At 43.0% G+C, this 15935-nt stretch overlaps 1 protein-coding gene across 1 annotated transcript in view; it reads right to left on the bottom strand.

The window, feature by feature from the left end:
- The window catches only part of MDFI (MyoD family inhibitor), a 49683-nt gene that overhangs the window by 16410 nt on the left and 17338 nt on the right, over window positions 1-15935 (bottom strand). The gene's annotated exons all lie outside the window — the stretch shown is intronic.

Genomic DNA, 15935 nt, shown 5'->3' on the forward strand with positions numbered 1-15935 from the left:
CTTACCCTGCAAAAGAGGGTTATTTTTCTGACTAATTTGCAGGATGCTTTAGCATTGCAGCAGGCACAGGACTGAGCCTATTTTATTGTTGCAACATGGCCACAGAACAAAACACTAGAGCAATTTTTCAGTGCGGCACTAATATGCGCCCTGTGGCACCCCTTTATTGCAATACAACCAATGTTACTTATATTTATTAACCATGGTTTCCTCTCACCCCCAAGGTCTGAAGAGAGGTACAATGGGGGATGCCATGTCATTTCTTTTCAGACAGACCTGTAACTATCACACTTCTTTTCTAGTGGACATAACTGAGCCTGGAATCAAAAAGGAATGGGGTGGTGGACACGCCTCTTTGAAACCATCCCCATTCCTTCAAAACCATTCCACTTCCTTGCCCCCCGCCTGTCCCACTTTGATTACTTAACTGATTACCAGGTTAGGAACAAACTAGGATCTTCAAACTCTGGTTCAAGATCTTGACTTGTTCCAGTCCTATTAACCAAGATTTCCCCATTCGGACACAAGAAGAGCTGGCTGGGATGAGGTCAACAGCCCTTCTAGCTCAGCACCCTGTTAGAGAGGTAGATGGCTTTGGGAAGCCCACAAACAGGACGTGAGCACAAGAGCCTCTGCCTACCTGTGATTCCAAGAACCTAGTATCTTCAGGTCTAATGGAAAACTAGAGTTAATTAACCCCCGAAGTGCTGGATTGCAGCATGCAGAAAAGAAGAAAGGAGTGGTATGAGGTTGGAGCGTGCAGGTGCAAGGCTCGTTCATATATCGACTTAATAAGCCAATATATCTATGTTTAAGCCAGGACACAGAGCTGTGATGCATTAAAAGCATAAGTTAAAATGTATTCCATTACCATATTTTTAGTACCCTGGTGGGAAGGACAAAAGGGTGACTCAAATGCGTATTAAGCACTGTGCAATGAAGAGAATAGTTAAACTGTACAAATGCATTTGTAACAGGGACTGTGAAAGAAGAAATAAGGGGTGATACTTTTCCTGCATTGTTAAGTCAGGAAAGGGGAACTTGTTGCCCTCCAGATGTTGTCATACTCCACCCCCACCAGCATGGCCAATGGTCAGGGATAATGGGACTTGTGGTTCAGCAACATCTGAAAGGCCACAGGTTCCCCTGCTGTGAATTATGAAATACGGGGAGTCTGACCTTATGAGAGCTTCCCAAAGCCATATATGGTCTGCTGACCAATTGCCCTCTTAAGCTAATTTGCAATAAACCCTTCTGTCGGCCTGAGTTTGGCCTCAAACTGAAGAAAGAGCTCCGATGTCAGAATCTCCTTGCCATTAATGCCAAAGCACAGTCACTTACACTAAACCAGTTGTGCTCAATACTGATCTCTCATTTATTCCATCAGGAAAGAGCCAGAAATGTTCTGTGGATGAGAGACACTGGGGTGTTTACACCAGGATGCCATTGGCGTTCAGAATTAAATTTATCTCATGCACAAACCCCAATTATCAATGCCACTTTCCTTTTGGCACACAGTGCCTTTTGGTGCAACAGATGCAGCTATGGGCCCCTCTGTGTTGGGGAAAGCTGCTCCTGCTGGATTTCTTGCCCAACACACACCTGTTGAAGGCAAAGGAACCTTGCCGGAAAGATGGTGGAAGCCCTATTTCTGAGATCTTGACTAGTGGACAGATGGAAGGCCAAAAGGCAATACTTAAAAAGCAAGCAACATCTAGGAGTTGTTGATTTTGGCCAGGCCCATGAAATTTGCTTATTGTGCACTCGGGAAGCACATTCCACTTCACTACTTGAGGCAAAGCGGGAACGTGCTGCTGTCCCTGCTGCCACCTTGCCCCCTTGCTACCTCCTCACGGCCATCACCATGCCTCTCTTACCTGTGTAGTGCAACAGTGTCCACAAAGTGCCAACAGTGGCACTGACTTCTGGTGAGATCTTGCAGTATCTTGCTGAAGTCTTGTGAGATCTCTTGTGTTCTGTGTATGCTGCTGATCACCTCTAATGGTATTTATCTTGTTTGTATGCATGTGAACATGCAGGGGATGCAGGTGGCGCTGTGGGTTAAAGCCTCAGCGCCTAGGACTTGCCGATTGAAAGGTCGGCGGTTCGAATCCCTGCGGCGGGGTGCACTCCCGCTGCTCGGTCCCAGCGCCTGCCAACCTAGCAGTTCGAAAGCACCTCCGGGTGCAAGTAGATAAATAGGGACCGCTTACCAGCGGGAAGGTAAACGGCGTTTCCGTGTGCAGCTCTGGCTCGCCAGATGCAGCTTTGTCACGCTGGCCACGTGACCCGGAAGTGTCTCCGGACAGCGCTGGCCCCTGGCCTCTTAAGTGAGATGGGCGCACAACCCCAGAGTCTGTCAAGACTGGCCCGTACGGGCAGGGGTACCTTTACCTTTACCTTTATGCATGTGAACATGGGTTTCCCCCATAGATACTAACTGCAGCTTCAGCATTCCTATACACAGGGGCTTGTTTTTTTCCCAAACCTAACCTGCTGTAAGGGGCATAGAGTATGCTCAGGCCCCCAGCCGGCCACACATCACCTCTTGGGAGGGGGAGTAGGCCTACTAGGACCTTCCTCTTTCCCCCTCCCTGCTGTTTTGCTGCTCTGCCTACCCCCTATCCTCCTTCCATGAGAGAAAGTATGGGGCTGGGGCAACAGAAGTATATAGGTGAATAAATCACAGCCCATAGAATAGGTAAATAGGCAGCAGATTGTGGGTGAAGTGGAGGGTCCAATTAGGACTTTGTCAAATTTTGTTCCTCTCCATTTCTTGTTTTTCAGGTCTTAAGCTCCATTTTCCACATCAGTTTCTGAGTTTCCTCATCTATCTATGTTTCTATCTATCTATTCCTCATGAAAATTCATCAGCAATTTAGTGCATATTTCTCTGAATATGCATTTCTGTACGTAATTTTGCCCAATACACACTTATTTGCAAAGCAATTTCCTCTAACATACAAAGCATATGTGTTATTTTCACTAATAGATATGCATCTTTATGCACACTTTAGTAGATGCATTTTTGTATACTTTAATTGAGCTGAGAGACTGCTTAGCAAAATTCTGCGAAGCGTGAGTTTTGAAGGATGGCTATGTTTCAGTATTGCTGAATTAGCTAGCTTCGCCTTTAATTGAGAACTGAACCAAATTTCTTCCCCATCCCTAGATCCAATCCACACACAGTGCGATGAGCCCAATAAAACCATGTTGGCGCTCCTGTGTGTAGCCAGTTGTATAGTACAGTAGCAAAAGTGTGCAAAAGGAAACCTGCCTTATCTCAGCAAACCACTTGCTACAATGGAGGAATTTTATTGGGTGAATCGGGGCCTGTTCTAAGGGAATGGAATAATCACACACTAATGACCAGAGCATAGATTCACTGAAATCACACCGGGACTCGGGGTGCTGGTGGTGGTGGGGATTGGACCTGCAAATCCTTCCTCTCCCTCTTTTTAGCATCCCTCCCCCCTTCCCGGTTCAACCACAGACCTGTTCACTCCCCCCGCCCTCAGAGCCCCTTCCTGCTCCCTCCTGGCACTCAGAATAGCAACAATTTACACACAAGACAAGCAGCTGGAGTGCAACAGCTTCGGAGGGGTGGAACCACACTTTATATAAAGTAAATTACACCTTAGGCGCAGCGAGTGAGGCCAAACACCCATAATTACACTGACGGTAACAACGAGACCTACTCTCAGCCAGGCAGGGGGCTGAGGGCAGGAAGCAAGAGGCCCTTGGACCCGTTATTATACTCAATATAACAAGAGGTCCTACATGCAGGCAGACAGGGAGGAAAGGAGGCAGACTGCACATGCACGTAATTATAGTGACTGCATCACGGAGCCCTGCGTGAAAGAGAAAGGGCTGGATCCTCAGGCCATTACAGTTAACAGGCTACTTTCTATAGGCATCGGAAGGCTTCACATCAACCAAAAGGCTTGCCAGAGTTGGGGTTAGTGTCACAGCAGCAAGATGTGCTAAACACACAAGCTTGGATCCTAAGTTTAAGGAAGTGTGTAGCTTAGCGGCTGAAGACTATGGCACTCAAAACATGGTCTCCACAGAACACGTGCTCATAAGTTATTTAAGCATATGGGAACTTTAATTGATTGTAGAGGATGAGGCATCTCGCTCATGCTCAATAATTTTTCAAATTATTGCTTCATGTTTTCTATTCCAGAAGCGCATACTGGCATAAATGCAACCATTCACATTGCTGCTTTCTGTTGTATGTACCTAGAGTAAAACAGCCACTTGAACAGTTATCAACACAGCAAGTTCTGCAGCTGGTTTCTTATGTGATTATTAGGGATGAGTCATAGCTCACTTGCAGATGTTGCAGTCATAATGACAGGTTATTAATTGCATCATTTTCACACAGGATTAGTTTTAGATGACATCACCAAACCACTGTGTTTGGCCACACACACACTTGTTCCCTCCTGTCCTCAAACACTTCTGATTCCCCACTATGGTTCTTGTTTCACACAAACTACAGGTTGCCTGGACCTGGAAAATGAGGGTTAACTGCTGGGAACCTTTGGAGAGTGGGGCTACTTCTGCTCTTTTTTGGCACTGAGGAGCAGGGGGAGCGAATTATTTTATTTTATTTTAGGCAGGAAGGATATGCTGGAGTTTTGGTGACTGAGGTGTTTCGGAAATGTTATTGAGATTATCTGAACTGGAAACCACCAACTTTGCAACTCTGATTTGGAGCCAACTTGTAGTTAGTAGTAACCACGGTTTGCCTGATGATAATCAAAAGGTTGCCATTGTGAATATATTCACTGAATGAACCTTCAAAGAATGAGAGTTAGAATTTACTAAGTCATTAAAAAGGGAGGGGGAGTCACTTTAATGTGGTAAATTCCCCCTCTCATCACAAGAAAGAACATGGGTAGGCAAAGGCCCCAGGGGGCCGGATCTGGCTCAATCGCCTTCTAAATCTGGCCCATGGATGGTCCGGGAATCAGCGTGTTTTTACATGAGTAGAATGTGTCCTTTTATTTAAAATGCGTCTCTGGTTATTTGTGGGCCTAGGAATTCATTCATCCCCCCCCCCCAAAAAAATATAGTCTGGCCCCTCACAAGGTCTGAGGGACAGTGGACTGGCCCCCTGCTGAAAAAGTTTGCTGACCCCTGAGAAAGAAGATTCAAGCAACATATTCACCACACAAAATTTGATGCTGTTAAGATCACTGCTTGAATGTCTTTCAAAAGCCCCAAAGTAACAGCTCTTAATCTCCAGGAAAAAAGCCTAAAGAAAAAGAGAAATGTCAAGGAGCCTAAAACCCTTGCAGCTAAGGAAAAGACCATGCAGGCTCATACTTTCCATGGAATATATAAGCATTAAAAGTGCATTGCACTTTTCCTGACCTGGTTCAGCTGTGCTCATTGAGCCCCACTCCAGGGAACTTTACGTGGATGGTTTCTCCACAGTCTGCCTGTCAGATTAGCCCATATGAGAAGAAGGGGCTCTCTGAAAGCCCTCTCAGAGACACACACAGCCTTGTGTCCAAAAACAGGAAGACAAATATTGGTTTGGCGTACCAGTTTTTTTCCTCCTCGGTATTGGAATTATTTTAAGACAAGCTCTCTTTCTGGAGACGCTTTTATCAGCAAAGCGTCTCCTAGATTAAAGTTACAATTTCAAACAAATGTAGAAAGGTCCAAAACATTATCCAAAACAGTTTTATTATTCCAAGAGTATATATATATATATATATGTGTGTGTGTGTGTGTGTGTGTGTGTGTGTGTGTGTAAAAACAAAATTATTTTGGAATGCTCATTAGTAATTCTGACACCAAGACCTGCAAATTACTTCCTGCTAGAAGGGAACGCAGAGGTGCAGCAGGATAGAGAAGAGTCATATACCATGACTCTTGACTGGAAGAATTTGGTTGCATCACTGAAACGGGTTTTTTTAATGAAGAATCTTGCTAGAATACCTGTCATAAAGCTGCAAAGCTCCCAGGATTTGAAGATATGTCATCGGGATTTTTTGAACATGTCATTGCAAAATGAGCTATGCTTTTCCTTAGATACACCCCCACCAAAAAAAAAAAACCACGAACCATGCAATTTACTCAAAAGTAACCCCCATTGCCTCAACACAAAGCATGACAACTGCTGTATTTTTATGTGATGGGCCCAAATATTTCACCTTGGCAAGCTTCTATGCCTGTGGCATTATAAACTAGTGATAGGTCAACTTTTCTCAGTTCAATTTGGACTCTAATCAGCAATTGCAAGTATCGTTGCAGAAGGCTCTGGGAAAATCCAATTTTATTCTTAATGTTCTGAACTGATGTATATGTTTTTTGCGCATGCATGTTACTATTCTGGAACACAAGTGCATCCTTGGTAACTATAGAGTAGAACAGTGGGGAGGCAACTCCAGAAGCAGCGGTGATGGTGCTATCACCCACTGACCAGACAGGCAGGAGATGCCACCCAAGAGAAATGTCTGTTGCTATGGTCAGACTTCAGTTTTTTCCTACTCCTATGCAGATGCAAGTGGAGACAGATCCTGGCAAGTGATTGTGCATTTGTGTTTAAAACCACCCCTAGTTAAGACTCATTAATTGCTTCAAAGGTCACATTTCATACTGAATGCCTTTGGTACATGAACCTCTTGAAATTTTGACATTCCCAGTCCCAAGGGATTGCTCAGAAGCCAAGGTAAAGGTAAAGGGACCCCTGACCATTAGGTCCAGTCATGACCGACTCTGGGGTTGCGGCACTCATCTCGCTTTATTGGCCGAGGAAGCTGGCGTACAGCTTCCGGGTCATGTGGCCAGCATCACTAAGCCGCTTCTGGCGAACCAGAGCAGCACACAGAAACGCCGTTTACCTTCCCACCGGAGCGGTACCTATTTATCTACTTGCACTTTGATGTGCTTTCGAACTGCTAGGTTGGCAGGAACAGGGACTGATCAATGGGAGCTCACCCCGTCGCGGGGATTCGAACCGCCAACCTTCTGATCAGCAAGTCCTAGGCTCTGTGGTTTAACCCACAGTGCCACCCGTGTCCCGAGAAGCCAAGGTACTGTCCTGTAAATTATATTCTCATGTTTAAAACCTCTAGTCAATTGCAGAGAAGGATGGTTTCAAGGGGTTAAACTGACTGATATCAGAGAACTGAGCAAACAGCAGCTACTGACTTACAGCACCTTTGTCTGATGAATATAGACTGCACAGCAAGGAGGGGGGAATCTTAATAGTCTCGTTTTGCATTATGAGGCAAGGACATTCCTTTAATACATTTGGGCATTATAAACAAGGAAACATTGTATTCCGAAACCATTAATTCCAAACTTCAATGGCATCTCTAATGAAGATGCTGTCTAGCCAGTTTGGTGGGTCAGGATCTATAACTCGGTTGCAACCTGGTCTTAGGTGGATGCTGTCTAGCCAGTTTGAAGCCACAGTTTGACTGAACTTATGAGATCTCGTTGGCAGAGACTCTTGTTTCATTCTGGTACCAGCTTAGAACATCTCTATTTCCCAAGGCATTGGTGGGTGCTAGTTACTTAGTTTAAGAGGAAAATGTTCTGCAGCTTTATGGGCAGTTTTATGATTATCTGTTAATTGCAGCATTTTTTATCTGATTCATTTTGCTTTAACTTGTTAATTTTTATGCTACTGGGATCAGCTGTCTTCCACATTGACACCATCCAAGTATAAATTAAAAAACATTTCTTTGGCCAGGTGTTTAGGATGCAGCTAACTTAATAAAAAATTATTGCCTGTTGCTTAAGTTTTAATTGTTGAGTTAGATAATAAAACAGTAATTAAAATTTTCTATGTGTTGTATTTTATTATTATTATTATCTGTCCTGGATTCCTGTGGGAGAAAGAGCAGGATAAAAACAAAAAAACCCAACCCATATATAACCATCTTAATTGGCAAACCATGGTTAACACTTGCCCTTCAAAGCAAAGAAGAAACCATGATTTGAGGAGGGTTCTCCCATTTGTTGGGACAAACACTTGCCACAGTTTGCCAGTTCAGATGCCTTTCCAAATTATGGCTAGCATTCAACAGGAAAACGAGAAGTTAGTTATTGTTCATATCTATGCCACCTTTCACCCAAAGGATCCCCACGGTGGCTCTCAAAGTTTAACACAAATACAAAATTCAAACTATAAAGTGAAATATATGAAGGTTTAAGATAGCAATCTGAAAACGCTGGCAGCATTAAGATAAATTCAACAGTGTAAATATGTTTTGATGGATGTAATAATGGAATACTGAATGGTTTAGTTTATGTAAAATATGCAGTGATTTATGGTTTACAAAATGAACCATGGAAAGAGGATAAGGGAAGTCACTGATATTGTACAAATGTTTAAATGAGTATTTAAAATTGTAAAACAGAAGAACTAATAGAAATTATAGATGATAATGATAGAGAGATAGCAATGTATCCCAATGACAACTTTTAACAAAAAACGTAAAACGTGAACACATTTTTCACACACACACACACACACATACACACAAACAAACAGTTTTCCCCAAATGTCAAAGTAAGGGGAGTAATCTCCCCACTCCTGATGTTTCCAAACACACTCTTCCATCATGTGCAAGAGAAGGAAGTTTGTGGGCCTGCAGCTTATTTCCAAATTCACTCAATCATAGTTTTAAGGAGAGTCTGAATTGAGTCTCCAATCTTTGAGTCTTATGATAGAACCCTTTTTGGATTCTGTTTATGCTGCAACATCACATTGCTTTTATGTTCCTTATTACCCACAAAACCTAGATGTCTCTGAACAGTGCTGCTGCCTGACTAATTATGCACCACAAGCATTCTGGCATTTAGCATTCCGGCAGATCATGGAATCTGAATTATGCGTTAGTTTCAAAAAAACACTGTATTTTAGCACCTTTAACAATAATAGATTCATCATGGAGTAGGTTTAGTGGACCAAAGCATTGGTCTTAAACTGGTGGGTCAGGATCTATAACTCGGTTGCAACCTGGTCTTAGGTGGATAACAACAGCATTAACTACCACCAAACGTATATGTTAAAAAAGATTAAATAGTCCCACCACCACCACATCATACTTGTTTGGGTTAGATGTGGGTCTGGGTCTGAAAAGGTTGAAGACTGATAGTCTAGAGGGCGTATTCAGTTGGGTGCTGTAAAAGTGATGAAAACAGGGAGGAAACTTCCTACAAACTCAGATATCAACAGAGCTGTGCATACTCTGTAGACCCGTAATCTGGTGAACTGGGTTTGCGTCCCCGCTCCTCCACATGCAGCTGCTGGGTGACCTTGGGCTAATCACACTTCTCTGAAGTCTCTCAGCCTCACTCACCTCACAGAGTGTTTGTTGTAGGGGAGGAAGGGAAAGGAGATTGTTAGCTGCTTTGAGACTCAGGGTAGTGATAAAGCGGGATATCAAATCCGAAGTCCTCTTCTTCTACTCTTTGTGATATAACTGAAAACCAAGGTAACATAAATTCTGCATGAAGAACTGAATTCTCACTCAATATATGCAAAATGCAACTTAAGTACACCTGCATATATTTGCCTATTTTGCATAATTTATTCTGTTGCTAGTCTTGCCATTCAGGGAGTCTTTTTTCAGCTGAAGAGCAGGGTAAAAATACTTTAAATAAATGTAATAGGAAACTGTGATGCCTACTATGTTAGTGCCATTTGTTTTATCTCACTGTTTTTGGTGATGATTTGCATTACACAACGACTTCCTTTCTTCACCTATACTACTGGTCACTCTGAGTACATCAGTGTAAAAGAACAGGTCTTATATCAGACATTACTACTACTACTACTACTACTCTTACTCTTACTATGCAAAGTATTAGACCTCGTTTCCACATAAAATCATAACAAGCCCCTTTCTGGATCCTGAGATTTTATATTTCAATCCTATCCATTTCTACTCAGGGATTATTTCCACTGCATTAAATAGGGTTTGGTTTACTTAGAATTCCAGGATGAACCAGGTGTGGTCTACTTACATTCAGGTCTACTTTTTAGCCATGAGGTCTAGAAACTCATTTAAAGAATAAAAGCCAAGATGCACCTCAACCAATCCAACTCTAATGTGTGTGTGTGTGTGTGTGTGTGAGAGAGAGAGAGAGAGAGAGAGAGAGAGAGAGAGAGAGAGAAACACATAGCCTCTGAGTACAAGCTCAGCCACATCAAAGAAGCTTTGATACTTCAATGTTCATAGAATCATAGAATCATAGAGTTGGAAGAGACCACAAGGCCCATCGAGTCCAACCCCCTGCCAAGCAGGAAACACCATCAGAGCACTCCTGACATATGGTTGTCAAGCCTCTGCTCGAAGACCTCCAAAGAAGGAGACTCCACCACACTCCTTGGCAGCAAATTCCACTGTCGAACAGCTCTTACTGTCAGGAAGTTCTTCCTAATGTTTAGGTGGAATCTTCTTTCTTGTAGTTTGGATCCATTGCTCCATGTCCGCTTCTCTGGAGCAGCAGAAAACAACCTTTCTCCCTCCTCTATGTGACATCCTTTTATATATTTGAACACGGCTATCATATCACCCCTTAACCTCCTCTTCTCCAGGCTAAACATGACCAGCTCCCTTAGCCATTCCTCATAAGGCATCGTTTCCAGGCCTTTGACCATTTTGGTTGCCCTCCTCTGGACACGTTCCAGTTTGTCAGTGTCCTTCTTGAACTGTGGTGCCCAGAACTGGACACAGTACTCCAGGTGAGGTCTGACCAGAGCAGAATACAGTTATTCAATACTTTGCTGGCAATATGATTTTATATGTGCCCATTTCCAAATTTCTGTGCCAGATGCACATTGTAATCCTAAGCATGTTTATTCAGAAACAAATCCCAGTGAGTTCAATTAAACTTCTTCTCTGGTAAATGTCCTTAGGCATGCCACCTCAGGATGCATTGCAAAATGAGTCGTTTGTGTAATGTGGACCTCAAATGCAGTGGACACCTCAAGGCAATGCTGTAGTAGAAGCACTGAGTGTTAGCAATTCTAAAACTTAGCACAATTTCTGCATTCACACTTTTGAATGTGTAGGAGGGAAAGGGCTGCATAGCAAAGAAAAGAAAGCAGTCAATCATTTGCGTTTGTAAGCAGGGACCTTTTGGATATGCTGCCAATGAACCTTCCCCCAGTTCATTGAGATTTTGCATCATTCTCTCAGAGAAAGGCACATATAAATAACTTTGGTTGCAGACAGAAACCCACAAATGGGAGGATGTGTTTTGGTGGCAGCTGAGTTCTGTGAATTGTCTTCAAAGCTATAATGCTTGTGGGCAGACACTTGAGCCTTATAATAGGGAGGTCAAAACTGTGGTTTCACGAGGTCGATAGCTGCAATCCTGCATGAAATTTACACATGCCAATGTCCTATTATTTTCAAGTGACAGAAGGCTCCACTCAGCACTGTGTTAGGAGAATGCATATATGTCTTTGGAGGTCTTTAAGCAGAGGCTTGACAACCATATGTCAGGAGTGCTCTGATGGTGTTTCCTGCTTGGCAGGGGGTTGGACTCGATGGCCCTTGTGGTCTCTTCCAACTCTATGATTCTATGATGTCAACGATTGTGAAGTCTGGTGCAATAGTTTATTTTGCCACAAATGGGGCAGTGAGATACTGTATACTTTCTTCTTCTGCCAGTTGGCCACAGCGACACAAGCAACAAAGTAAATGTTTCTCCCCCTGACTGCTAAATCCATGAAAAGAAGCCTTGATACATACTGGCCTGAGCAAGATGTGTTGCATCAGGTTTTTGTCTACATGGGGAATGAGGTACTTCCAAATGGGCTGCTTATTTGCACAAAATTTGCTTCTCACACACTTGCTAGTTAAATCAACACACCACAGCATAGTCACACAAGCAACAGGTTATTGTCTTTGTTCATATGTTATGTATTTTTGTGTCTTTATATTGTAAACCGCCCTGTGATCCTTGGATGAAGGGCGGTATAGAAATTTAACAAAAGCAATACTTACCATTCTAGTTTATGAGTTTGTTCTCCAAACAGCTTATTTACATTCAGTCTGAAATGAAAGCACTAGAGCATTTCAGATTCAAAGCTATTTGGAGAAAGGGAAGTGGTGGATGAGGAGTCCAAAACGTAGGGTTGTACTGGCATACTGAAAGACAGACCGTGAAAGACATGCCATTTGCCAAGTTCCCTATGGGTGAAACCTGGTGTTGGATTTCTGATCTAATGGAGGCATCTGCTAATGCCTAATGATCTAATGGAGAAGGGGTTTTTTGTTAATCAGTTTTTCTTTCCTGCTGCATTCCCCTGTGCTATTTTCCATGCTTTTGGGGAGAGCACCCCCCATAAACTAGAATGAGTTTTTTATAAGTGCAGGGAATTGCGGCAGGAAGACAGAACCAGAAAAATAATCTCTCCTCTTACATTAGCAAAAAGCTTCTGTAGACCCCACATTGCACAGCATCCTATCTTAATTTACTATATTTGAAAGAGGTCTTTGCAGTGCAACCTTAAAATGCTTTTATTTTAAATTTTGCTGAAAGCAGTAGTCCTTATTCAAAGTTACTTATTTTTAAGGACACAAATAGTGCATCGAAAAAATGGAGATGTGGTACATTCCCACCATTCATTTGATTTCTGTGCAAATGCAGAGATGAGCTTGAAGGCTGGGAGAAAGATAAATATGGTACAGATCACCTTCAAGAGGTTTCGGAAACTGCAGACCTTTCACACAGATCGTCATGCCAAGGAAAATTATGGAGAGTCTAATTAAGGACATGCTGGTACAGTAATTGTATAACCTTCTCGGGTCAAACCAGCACAGGTTCTTCAAGGGGAAATTGTGCTTCTCTAACCCGTTAAGAGATCTTTTGAGAAGTTAATTGAAGATTAGATATATGGGAGCTAGTGGACATCATTATTAATGAGAATTATAATTTGAACACATCCAACTCTTTTGTCGCACATCAAACTCATCGCTTAGCACAGGTTTTATTAAAATGGTATCATCCAAGGCAGTGACTATGCAAGATCATGCTGCATTAGCTTTTCCATGAAATATGTATGCCAAAATGCTCATCTATAGAAGTTTCCAAGAGCTCAATGCCTAGGCCTAACCCCAGATGAGATCTAAGGGTGTGTACGCATTACCTGACTTGTGTGTCAGCCTTAACACCAGTTAATACTGACTTTGCATGCCAAATTGAAACAGTCTGGGATTCAACCTTTGTTGACAACAGTCAAGGTGTGGATGTAGCAAAGAACGTAAACAGCATGTTAAGCAAAAGCTCGAGCCCATTGCAATGCATAGATGCAGGAAAAGGTGCCAACATCATGCACCAGCTCTACCACTTTCTGCTAGGATGACTCAGCAGTTGGCTATATATGAATTTGTTAGTACACTTTTCCAACACCAGTACGCTTTCAATACAGTTTATATATAAACCAGGGTGGATATATGCACCCAATGCTGTTCCGGTTATGATCAAATTCTGCAACCTGCATGAGCAATTAGGCAATTTTTTTGTATATTATTCTGCATTTGCTTGTGGAGCATCAAAGAATAATGCATGACCTAAGCACTGGAAATCTTGCTCGGCTCCCCCTAGACTTCTTATATTTACCAGGCATTACTGACAACACTTTCAAACTTCTCTTCACAGCTTTAAAGCTGTCTTGAGAGTGAGAGTGTGTGTGTTCAGGTTCTCAGGATGTTCAGTTCTCCAGTCCACACCAACTTCTCTGTTCTTGTGCCAGGCAATTATGGAATACATTTGGCCAATCCCCATAATTAGGAGGTTGATATTCCAGAAAACTGAGGCATGATGTGGATCATCAACATAATCAAGGCAGAAAGCAGAGCTGGAAGGAGACTGCCTGTCACCAAGCTCAACTCTCTGCATTAATACTTGCACATTCATCCCTCCCACCACACTTTTAATGTCTGTTATAAGCAGAGAGCAAGATGAAGAAATGCAGAAGTCATTTTGACCTGCAGGGAGCAATGAAATCTACCTTCACTTACCACTATTCCCCACTCCATCACTCTTCAGGTCTGTTTTGAATGGTTTGAGCTAACATCATAGCTGTTCTCAAGTTCAGGACACCAACCCATCTCTGGACCACAGGCACACCTTGTGTACCAAAGTTCAAATACAGTGTAAGCTTTCCATCCATACAAGACCCAGGCCTGCTTTACTGACAGCCTCAGCGCTTTATTCAGTTTGTTTCTCAGCATACCAGACAATATTGAGGAACAAATGAAGCATAACCATGCCTTGTATGAAAATACATGTCAGACAAACTCAAGATTGCAACACCTCCTAATCTGAGTCATCATGATGTGATTGAGCTCCATGCAATAAATTGCTAACTGCCCTATTTTGTGGTTCTTGCCATGTAAAATTGTTGATGCGTAGTGGAAGTCTGATCTTTTGCTACCGTGTACAGATCTAGCCTCAAAACTCCCTTGTAACATTGCTGGTTACAGTGAGACCACTGCCTCAGGTAGTTATAGACCTACTGTCCCTGTATTGTTTGGATGTCTTCTGTTTTAGGTCCTAGGCCAGAGGTTTATAGGGTAGTTGTACTGCTATGTACAAAGGGAACAGTTAACTTGAAAACAGGGTCATATCAGCAACAGGCAGACATCCTTACAAGATTACGGGAGACAGGCTTCCCAGTGACAAAGTTTTGAAGAGAAGGTTTATTCCAGTTCCATGAGGCTAGCAGTCACAAAACCAAGGCACAATGCAAGTTACAGTCCACCAAGGTAGCAATCCATTGCATGCAACCTTTCTCAAGAAGGTTTTGTACAAAGGCTTAGGAATTAAAATTTAAAGCTGTCAAACTGGGTAAACAAGCAGGATGGCTTGTGAAACAAGCTGGATTGATGGTAGGGCAGCCTGAACTTTTGTGTCTTAACAGACAGACTTGAGGCGTGAAACCAATTAGCACTTGATCTGCCTGGCAGTTCCTGTGCAAACACACTATGGGCTTCTCCGCATTTCTGCTTGTCCCACAGGGTTTCTGTGCTTTCTGGGCATGGATCCAAGTGGTTTTGCATTTGTCACGCAGCTTCCCCCTGGAAAACACACTCTTTACTGCTGAATCGGAACAAACAGCAATCCGCAGGAAACCCAAGGGCACTGAGCCATGGATTTTCTAGGGTGTGTGTGAGAGAGAGTTGGGGCAAATGGAGGTGTGGGTAAGCCTTATGTCACCATATTGGGCAGGCATAGGCCAACTTGGCCCTCCAGATGTTTTGGGACTAAAACTCCCATCATCTCTAGTTAACAGGACCAGTGGCCAGGGATGATGGGAAGTGTAGTCTCAAAACATCTGGAGGGCCAAATTTGCCTATGCCTGATATAGGGTATATGTGTGTAAGTCAGGTTAGGGGAACATTTGGCTCTCCAGATGTCGCTGAAGTGCAACTCCCATCACTCCTGACTACTGGCCATACTTGCTGGGGCTGATGAGAATTATGGTTTGGCAACACCTGGAGGGCCAAAGGTCTCTTACTCCTGGTGCAAGTAAACACAGCTGAATACAGGATGCATACCGGCAAGAAAGAAGTGATTGGCTGTAGTTTCTGTGCATGTGTCCAGCACATGTTTTTATAAAGAATTTTTTCACTTTCAAACTTTATAGTGCTCAGCAGAATCAAACCTGTTTGATATGTAAAGTCCAGTTCAGCCTTCACCTATGCCAAACATGTACCAACATCCAGCACTTCTGAAGAAAATTGTATACTCTGGCAATAACAGCATTTTTTCTCCAGAACAACTACCAATTAGTCGCTGGTAAAAAGACTAGCGGAGTTGTGATGCTGTCATTTCACTTCCTCCCCCCCCCCCCCCGCCACACAGTTACTGCTAAGCATGGCTAGGTTTGAAACACAGTACATGTTTGCATAAATAAGAGGTGTAATGGAAAATGTGCGACACTA

The sequence above is a fragment of the Podarcis gaigeae genome, assembly GCF_964106915.1.
Source record: "Podarcis gaigeae genome assembly, chromosome: 6".
NCBI lineage: Eukaryota > Metazoa > Chordata > Lepidosauria > Squamata > Lacertidae > Podarcis > Podarcis gaigeae.